This window comes from Squalius cephalus, assembly GCF_949319135.1.
Source record: "Squalius cephalus genome assembly, chromosome: 18".
Lineage (NCBI taxonomy): Eukaryota > Metazoa > Chordata > Actinopteri > Cypriniformes > Leuciscidae > Squalius > Squalius cephalus.
Genome location: NC_137139.1, coordinates 9,993,456 through 10,003,046, shown reverse-complemented (window position 1 = coordinate 10,003,046; position 9,591 = coordinate 9,993,456).

Genomic DNA, 9,591 nt, shown 5'->3' with positions numbered 1-9,591 from the left:
CTTCGTTACTGCGAGAACTTCAGGCGTGTGCATGTGATTGTAACATGTGTAAGGGGGGAGTGGGATCTGTGGCGTGTGCACGACCTGTGATTGACAGTCAGATCTCACACCCCCCTGCGTTGATTGGACCCGATGATCCGGGAGCAGGGGATTTTTGCTAAACAAATAACATGGTCCAGGTGGAGTTAGAAGCTGGACTGGAAGCGAAACTCAGACCGAACCGATGACGTATCCACACAAACCGAGGCCTCGTTTGTCATTAGTCACGTGATTTTCACGTTAACAACACAAGACTCGAATCACGGCTTCATCTGGCACACCCATTTTTTCTCGACACAAGCTCCGACACCTTGGTTCAAATGTAACATCACTACTTCTGCCTGCACCGCACCTTGACAGAAGAACGGACTGTCCAAAATGGACGATAGGGTCAGACTGATCGTCCTTGCTCAGGAGAGCCAAATTTTTTTTACATTTGCCCTGGATTTTTGCTGCCTTGCCATCACGGATCGGGTCCACATTTAACCATCAAATCGACCTCCCAGACACCACCAGACTGGAGGGAGAACATCATCCAATATCTGGAGAGCGTTGTGCCTTGATCCGGAGCACAGCTAGACCCAGGGAATCCTCATGTCATGCCTGACCAGCCTGATCTTCACGTCATGCCTGCCGAACCAGAGTCTCGTCCCGCCGAGACCGCCCATCCAGAGTCCCGGAACTATCCATCAGTCCTGCCAAGCCTGAGTTCCTTCCTGCCATGTCTGCCAAGCCTGAGCTTCTTCACGTCATGCCCGCCGAGCCAGAGACTGTTCATGTCATGCCCGTCGAGCCAGAGACTGTTCACATCATGCCCACCGAGCGAGAGACTGTTCACGTCATGCCTACAGCTCCAGCCTCTCCTGGGGATTTATTAGACTGAAGTGAATTTAAGGCTTTTGTAATTTCTGCCAGAGTAAAAGGAAAGTCACGACTTTTTTGGTCCTCTTCACAAATTTTCTGTAATTCGATTTTAGACAAAGTTGTCAATATGGGTCAAATCGCTGGGCAATTCTGATTTTTACAAATTTGAATAGAAGTGTTTAAATGTATAATTTATTTCTCTTGGGTTATATGAGATAGAGCCTGCTTCAGTTTGAATGGCATTAATACTCCTAGGGCCCTATTTTAACAATCTGAAACGCAAGTAACTGTGTGGGCGGGTCTTGGGCGCTGTTGCTATTATACCCGGTGGGATAAATGACTCTTGCGCCCAACGCAAATCTAAAATGGGTTGGTCTGAAGTAGCTTCATTATTCATAGGTGTGGTTTGGGCGTAACGTGAAATAAAGCAATCAGAGCGACATCTCACATTCCCTTTAAGAGCAGGCGCGCTTGTTTCATGGCGGATTGTAATTATAACGTCAAATTTGCCAGGCACACACCAGGAGCGGTTCACAGCCGAGGAGACCGACGTTCTCGTCAGGGCCGTAAAACACAGAGAAGTGACATTGGGGATGGGAGAAACCCACCCAAATTAGCTTCAGTTTGTCACGATAGGTCAAAAAGTGAAGCGAGGATCCAAGTGCAGGTAAGGAATTTATTAAATAATAAACAAAATAAAACTACAAACAAAAACTCCCCGTTGGGGAAAACGAGGCAGGCATAAGTCAGGAACATAACACAAGGGAAACATCGACAACGAACCGACACAGACTGCAAACAAGAGGGGACTTAAAAAGGGAAAATAATCAGGAGGGAACAGGTGGAAGAACGTCTCGGTTACGGATGTAACCCTCGTTCCCTGAGTGGGAACGGAGACGTTACGTCGGATGACGACGATTGGGGTTTCGCTTAGAAAGCCTCTCACCTTCGAGTATATAAAACGAGCCAATGGCAATGAAATGCCATGGGTCTGCGGAATTTGCATAGCGTATCTCCGCCCACCGCAGGGGGTATAAAGGAAGTACGCTGGCAACATGCAGATATGTCTTCGCTGAGGAGCCGAGACTGAACTCAGGCGTTTTTCAGCGATACAGCGGAAGTGGCAGGAAGACGTAACGTCTCCGTTCCCACTCAGGGAACGAGGGTTACATCCGTAACCGAGACGTTCCCTTTCGTGGTCACTCCGAGTTACGTCGGATGACGACGATTGGGGTTCCAGTCTAATCACGCCACCTCGGCTGTCATCCAGTGCCCTGCGTAAGTCTGAGCTCCCTGTTGTGAGACTAGCACGAACGAAGGAGTCCTACTTAACACAGGAATACCAAGGTACACTGGGAAGCATATCTCAGGAGAAATATGCAATTATGCCCAACCATTAAGGGGGGGGGGGACTTGAGAGACACATATGACCCAGAGGGATGCATATGGGGTATCACTGAGGTGTCCAGCCGCAGATGGAATATTTAAACCCCAGGGGTGGCAAGGTGGCTTGCCAAGGGAAAGACACACGCTCAAAAGAGACTTACAGTGGAATAAACATGTGGGGGTCGCCCAAAGGGGGGACCATGCACATGGAGGCACCTAGTCAAGCGCAAAAGCTGTGTTATGGCAGATTGGCATAAGTCAGGCGTTGACGTAACCAGTGCTGGAGGAACTCAGAGCTTATCAGACTCACCTGAGAAGACGATCGCACGTATCCCATCCGTGGAGAGGAATGGCGAGCAAGCGAAGACACCTGAGCAGAATCTAGTACCGGCTGGTTGAAGCGAGTACATGGGAAGAAACTGGCTCTACTCGGAGATTATAGAATCTCGCGAATGTGTTGGGTGTCGCCCAGCCTGCAGCTCTACAAATGTCTGTTAGCGAGGCGCCATGCGCTAGAGCCCAAGAGGAAGCCACACTACGAGTGGAGTGAGCTTTCACACCAAGGGGGCATTGACGACCTTGCTGCTGGTATGCCAAAGCAATGGTATCCACTATCCAGTGAGATAACCTTTGCTTTGAGAGAGCCTTTCCCTTCAGCTTCCCACCATAACAGACAAAGAGCTGGTCTGAGGTCCTGAAACACCGCGTTCTGTCTACATAAGCACGGAGTGCGCGTACTGGACAGAGCAGTGTCAAGGCTGGGTCTGCCTCCTCCAAGGGCAGCGCTTGCAGGTTCACTACCTGGTCTCGAAAGGGTGTGGTAGGAACCTTGGGCACGTATCCAAGCCGGGGTCTCAGGATCACGTGAGAGTTAGCCGGCCCGAATTCCAGGCACGCTTCGTCAACCGAAAATGCCTGCAGGTCCCCTACCCTCTTGATGGAGGCCAATGCAACCAGGAGCGCTGTCTTCATAGACAGGAACTTAAGCTCTGCTGATTGTAAAGGCTCAAATGGAGCACTCTGCAGGGCAGTTAGAACCACTGAGAGGTCCCAAGAGGGTACGAGGGGAGGACGAGGAGGATTCAGTCTTCTCGCTCCCCTCAGGAACCTGACAATCAGGTCGTGCTTCCCCAGAGACTTACCATCAACTGCTGCGTGATGTGCGGCAATGGCGGCAACATACACTTTCAGGGTGGAGGGAGACAGCCTTCGCTCCAACCCTTCTTGCAGGAAGGAAAGCACGACACTGATGGGGCAATTCGTGGGTTCTTGATGTTTAGAAGAACACCAGTTGACGAAGAGGTTCCACTTCAACGCATAGGCATGTCTCGTGGACGATGCTCTAGCGCAGGGGTGGGGAACGTTGATCCTGGAGGGCCATTGTCCTGCAGAGTTTAGCTCCAACCCTGAAAAAAACATTCAGCTGCCTGTAACTTTAGTAATCCTGAAGACACTGATTAACTTCAGGTGTGTTTGATTAGGGTTGGAGCTAAACTCTGCAGGACAATGGCCCTCCAGGATCAACGTTCCCCACCCCTGCTCTAGCGGAAGTGATGGTAGCCACCACCGCTGGTGGTAGGGTACTCAAACCTGCCTCGTCCCGTCCAGGAGCCACACGTGGAGGTTCCAAAGATCGGGACGAGGGTGCCAAAGGGTGCCCCGTCCCTGAGAAAGGAGGTCCTTCCTCAGAGGAATTGGCCAGGGAGGTGCTGTCGCGTAGACCACCTTGATGGTTGATGTACGCTACTGTCGCGGTATTGTCTGATCGGACTAGTACGTGCTGGCCCCTGAGCAGCGCACGGAAGCGGTGCAGGGCGAGACGTACAGCCAGCAACTCGAGGCAATTGACATGCCAAAGGCGCTGGGGTCCTGTCCAGGAGCCCGCGGCAGCATGACCATAGCACATGGCGCCCCAGCCCGTGGCAGAGGCATCTGTCGAAACAACAACATGCCGGGAAACTCGTTCTAAGGGCACTCCGGCCCGTAGAAAATTGAGGTTCGACCACGGGGTGAAGGTCTGACGGCAGGCTGGAGTCACTGGGACTCGGAGCGTGCCGTGTTGCCATGCCCACCTCGGGACTCGATCGCGAAGCCAAAGCTGAAGCGGTCTCATATGAAGCAATCCCAGCGGCGTTACTGCGGCTGCGGATGCCATATGCCCCAGGAGCCTCTGAAATAATTTCAGTGGAACCGCACTCTTGCCCTCGAACTGACGAAGACAAGTCAGCAGTGACTGCGCGCGCTCGCTCGTAAGCTGCGCGCACATGGCGACCGAGTCGATCTCCATACCGAGAAAAGAGATCCTCTGCACGGGGCAGAGTTTGCTCTTCTCCCAGTTGACCCGAAGGCCCAGACGAACTAGGTGCTGAAGCAATAGGTCCCTGTGTTCGCAAACCTGGTCTCGAGAGTGAGCTAGGATTAGCCAGTCGTCGAGATAGTTCAGGATGCGAACCCCGTGTTCCCGGAGGGGAACAAGGGCTGCCTCGACGACCTTCGTGAAGACGCGAGGAGACAGGGCTAGCCCGAAAGGGAGAACCGCGTACTGGTATGCCTGCCCCTCGAAAGCAAACCGTAGAAACGGTCTGTGTCGAGGTAAAATGGAGACATGGAAGTAGGCGTCCTTCAGGTCGATAGCTGCAAACCAATCCTGCGGCCGCACACACTGGAGGATGTGTTTGGCCGTTAGCATCTTGAACGGCAGCCTGTAAAGGGAGCGGTTCAAGACGCGCAGGTCGAGGATTGGCCGTAACCCACCGGACTTCTTGGGTACAATGAAGTAAGGGCTGTAGAAGCCGGACTTCATCTCGGCTGGAGGGACAATCTCGATCGCACCCTTCGCCAGTAGGGTGGCGACCTCCGCTCTCATGACAGGGGCATTGCCACCGACCATAGTGAATCGGACTCCCCTGAAGCGGGGAGGAGATATCGCGAACTGAATCGCGTAGCCGAATCTGATGGTTCTCGCGACCCAGCGGGACAGTCTGGGAAGCTCTAGCCAGGCCTCCAGAAAGTGCACCAGAGGGGTCATACGAACCACAGACGCACCGTCGGTGGGGCAGCGAGGCGGAATGACCGGCACCGGCGAGGGTGGCATAGCGGCCGCGTCCTGCCAGAGGAGGCCAGGGGAGGGCGCGCGTCCCACGGGGGCGTGCTCTGGCAGGGGTCTGGCGACAGAGGGGGATGAGAGGAGCGTGGCCCGTGGGCGGCGCGTGCTGTCATCCACAGCCTCTTGGGGCTTGGAGGAAGGGACATCTGTTCTTGAAACAAGAATTTCCCCCCGGCCCTCCACCGGGGAAAGGAGTGGCCCTGCTACCAGCTCCTGAGAAGAACTGAGCCCTAACCCCAAGCTGCCCGTCTCAGAAGTGCTGCTTAGCATGGCGGAGACAGGCGGTGCCACCCTCCTGCGACCTCCTCTGCTGTGGGCCAGTGAAGGCTCGAGGGGAGGAACGCAGAGGGGTGGTGTCGGCGGGAAGCAGGCTAAGGACACCGCACGGACAGATGACCGTCGGTACAGAAGGTCCTGCGCCTGCTTATAGAGTGATCGAAGACTGTTGGGCGCAATCCTCAACCACACCGCCGACTAGGCTGCCCGTCTCAAGAGTGCTGCTTAGGCTGGCATGGCAGTCTAAGGGGCGGAGACGGGCAGCGCCGCCCTCCTGCGACTTGCTCCTGCTCAGGGCCGGTGAAGACCCGAGGGGAGCAACCGCATGGAGGGGGCATTGGCGGGAAGCAGACTAAGGAGACCACACGGATGGATGACCATCGGTGCAGGACCCGAGTCTACTTCAGGTGGTCGAAGCCACACCGCCAAAGAGCCCAGCCCGGGACATGGGGGAGCTTAGAAAATAAACTCTCAGACACCCCCACATCAACCTGGCTAAGCCCATGTCTGGACCACACTAGTGGACATCACCTGACCTAGGATCACGCAGGTGCTGATGTCGCCTGAGCGAGGTCGGCAGTGTGCGTGGCGGAACAAACCAGGCCGGGCATGGGAGGCATAGCGTCCCAGCATAGGGGCGTGGTTAGAATTTCCGCGTTCTGCCAGGGTTGGCCAGGGAAGGACTAGCGTTCCACTGCGGCCGGTTCGACAGAACTCCCGGGACAGCACTGCATCGAAGGCGCAGGCGACACACAGCACTGCATGACCGTGCCACGATAGTGACAGGGAACATGCAGACCATGATCGCCGTGCGATCGAAAGCAGCGAAGGCGGAGGACACCCGCGGGCCACGAAAGTCACGTGGAGTCTCGCGCAGCGCAGGCGTCCTGATGCACGTCCGGGAGAAGCTTACAGCGCTCGGGGGGAGGGCGGGGCCACTCCAGCCGATGCTTTCAGCTGCCCGGGAAAGCATGGCTGACAGCTCTGGATCGGTCCCGGCAACGATGGCACTCCCGTGGGAGGCAACGCAGTCGAAACTTCATTTCCAGAGGAATCAAGCCCGCCTTGTGATGCTGTGAGTGCATGGTCTGCGATGTGGAGGGGGGTGTGGCCCGAGGAATTGACTCGTCGGTTGTTGTGCCACACCAAACCCTCAGATCACCCTGGCCACCAGCCAAAGTATCCCTTCTCGAGGAAGAGATAAATTGGGGTGTGGCAGAGGGGACTCTACTCACATGGAGATCATTGAGTCTTGATCTATAAACATCGCGATGGCCATGTTCCCGCAATGAAAACATGACTCATCAACGAGCGCTGCCGAGCGTGATTAAGCCCAACACGCAAAACAGCGCTCGCGACCGTTAGGCAGAGATGACTCACGCACACACATCCAGAAAATACACGGGCGAACCGTCTTGAAAAAGACGTGCCGCGTGCAGCTCTTTTAGAGAGTGGAAAAGCTCAGCAGAGTGCTGAAACGCCCAGGGAGAAACACACTCACTGTCGGCAGAGTACTGCACAAATCAGCAGCAGGAAATGCGATCTCGCTGGAAAGCGCCGTCACACCAACACACTGAAGAGCCGCTCGTCTCGAAGAGATTTGAGATGACACTCAAAAGGCTTGTGGAGTGAAGTACTGAACTTGGCTCCGAAGCGAAAACATATCTGCATGTTGCCAGCGTACTTCCTTTATACCCCCTGTGGTGGGCGGAGATACGCTATGCAAATTCCGCAGACCCATGGCATTTCATTGCCATTGGCTCGTTTTATATACTCGAAGGTGAGAGGCTTTCTAAGCGAAACCCCAATCGTCGTCATCCGACGTAACTCGGAGTGACCACGAAAGGGAACTCAAACAATAATCAGATAACAAGTGGGAGGGATCAGACAATGACATGAGCACATGGCCCAAAATAACAAAACACCCATGTGCAGCACAAGACAGGACAGGCATGTGACACAGTTAAACAGGAGTATAATAATTTGGGTAAATGTGTAAACTAGATTTATGCCTATTTTTTCACATCTTCATGGACACAACAATGATTTCCCTCGTGTGTTAATATTTTTCCTTGTAATAATGTATGATTTGCAAAAATGAAAACTGCCGCTTCTGTGTAGATGAGAGAATCAAAGTGTATGCGTTTTATGCACACGCTACATTGATTATGGCCAAGCATGCGCCCTTAAAATAGCATATGAATAACATGCGCAATGCGCCACTGACTTTGGACTAGGTTTTTCCTGGTCACTGGCGGAATTGTTTTCTAAACCTGCAAAATAGCATCAGGGAACGTTTGTGCCGAAACACGCCTCCTCTTTTCATTGTACCGCCCCCGGGAACGCAAGTTCATTCCCTAGTTTACCGGCGTGCGTCTGTGGAGGGAAAAGTCCGCTGTGCGCGGGTACAAAATAGGAATGATACATGCATCGGTGTACAAAGTCAATTGCGCTGGGTGCAAGATAGGGCCCCTAGTGTTTTCCTCTGCCTTCAGTTGCCAGGACAAGATTTTATGTGCTTTCTCTCCCAATTCATAATACTTCTGTTTAGTTGTTAAAATAGCTCTTTCAATTTTGTAGGTATTTAATGTATTGTATGTTTTGTATAGGAGATTATCTGTCCCCTCAGATAGGCCTTTGACCTACCCCATAAAACAAAACTGTTGGGAGAGGAGGCACAGTTTGTTTCACAAAACAACTTAATCTGGTCCCTTATGAATGTGCAGAAATCAGCTCTCTGAAGGAGAGTGGGATTAAGGCGCCACCTACTGTATAGGGTGTTTTAGGCTTATCTGGGAACAAAATGGACAAGGTCAATGGTTAGTGATCAGATAAAGTTCTAGATAAATATTCTGCATCTATACTGAAATAGCTGGGTGGATGCTGGAAGGTGATGCCAGTTGGTCCTGTGGGCTCTGCTCCTTCGCTTCAAGCCATTTCCCCAGCATGCCCATTACACTAAGGATTTTTGGCATTTCTAGGAAGCAAAACAGTTAAAAAATTGAGATTTTCAGTAGGGCAAACTTATATGGATTGCTAAATGTTAATATTCATCATCAACCTTTAAAACTAGTTTATAAATATTTTGATTTTTTTTTTAAATAAACACTGACTGAAAGTTCAAACATTCATCAGTGGACCACTCCCAGCAAGAGGAACAAACAGGTTTTCACGGTTGCTTGGGCTTAATACATGGCTGCAAAAAACCTGCAATAAAAGAGGAGTAAACTTCATTGACAACTTCAATCTTTTCTGGAGTCAGAGACAACCGTTTCATCGGGATGGCCATCACCCAAACAAACTTGGTTCAAGAGTGTTAAAGGACCATATCTACTTCTCCCTCAATCATCCTTCTGCAGGTGTGCCAATCTGAACGACACACACACACACCTGGAAACAGTATGAATGACCACGGGACTTCACTTCAGCAGCAAAATGGACATGCGGTTGACATATCACACAAGGACAATGATAACACCACTCCGCCACAACAACCTCTGCTCACAGACACAATCTCAGCTGAGCCCTGCCCACAGAGCTCACCACAGACAGACATATTGGATTCATCCAAGATTCAGCACCCAAGGACGAAGTCCTGGAAAACAGCCAGGGAAGCCAGGACAGCATATTACAGCCTCCGATAACACCTGAGCAACAGCCCCTTTCACCAGACACGTTATCCTTCTCTCCAGCATCCCCACTTCTGTGCTTCTCACAGAAAATGGAAGAACTGGTGTACGCTGAAACCAAACTATCCCACTCTTTTGCTGCAAGCCCCCAGATACCAACCAAAAAACGGCAGGCCACTCAACCACCAAAGCCTGCGGGCCCAGCTCGCCCTCCCCCTTCTGTGAGAGCTCTTCGGCCTCTGCCAAAATGCCAGGGCCCACACCCTCCTCCATCTGCTCGAGGTGAACCAA